Source organism: Gossypium hirsutum, chromosome A09 (assembly GCF_007990345.1).
Source record: "Gossypium hirsutum isolate 1008001.06 chromosome A09, Gossypium_hirsutum_v2.1, whole genome shotgun sequence".
NCBI lineage: Eukaryota > Viridiplantae > Streptophyta > Magnoliopsida > Malvales > Malvaceae > Gossypium > Gossypium hirsutum.
Genome location: NC_053432.1, coordinates 9,684,558 through 9,685,283, shown reverse-complemented (window position 1 = coordinate 9,685,283; position 726 = coordinate 9,684,558). Strand labels below are relative to the sequence as shown.

The following is a 726-nucleotide window of genomic DNA, read 5'->3' as shown; positions in this document are numbered from 1 at the left end:
GAAGGATTGGTATTCTGTATGCACACCTCCGCCACTTGAGTCACACCTTATTACTAGATGTACCTGCGTAGAACTAAGTAAACCGTCAATCTTTTTATTGAGAAGTTCTACCTGATTAGAGAGCATGGTGACTTAATCGATGTTATAAACGCCGGCTGTTTTCGTTGGCTTTGTCCTCATAACTTGCCACTGATAGTTATTCAGTGACATCTCCTCTATAAATTCATAGGCATCTTCCAGTGTCTTTATGTTGATGGTTCCGCCAGCAGCTGTGTCAACCATTTGCCGAGTCGAGGGATTCAGGCCATTGTGGAATGTTTGTACTTGACGCCAAAGCGGTGACCCATGGTGAGGGCACATTCTCAGTAAGTCCTTGTATCTCTCCCATGCATCGTAAAATGTTTCTAAATCCATCTGCACAAAAGAAGAGATATCATTATGTAATTTAGCCATTTTAGCCGGTGAAAAATATTTCAGTAAAAATTTCTCGGTCATTTGTTCCCAAGTAGTGATAGACCCTCGTGGTAACGAGTTCAACCAATGTCTAGCTTTGTTTTACAGTGAAAAGGGAAACAACCGAAGACGTATGGCATCATCAGAAACGCCATTGACTTTAAATGTATCGCAAAATTCCAGAAAGTTCGCTAAGTGAGCGTTGGGATCTTCATCCTGCAAACCATCAAACTGAACAAACTGCTGTATCATCTGAATAGTGTTAGGTTTTAA

General features: G+C 41.0%; 1 non-coding gene across 1 annotated transcript; it reads left to right on the top strand.

Moving 5' to 3' along the window:
- The first annotated feature begins 340 nt into the window (after positions 1-340).
- Positions 341-446, top strand: LOC121207406 (small nucleolar RNA R71). Its single transcript, XR_005902497.1, has one exon. It is a non-coding gene; the product is annotated as a small nucleolar RNA R71 (small nucleolar RNA).
- The last annotated feature ends 280 nt before the right edge of the window (positions 447-726 follow it).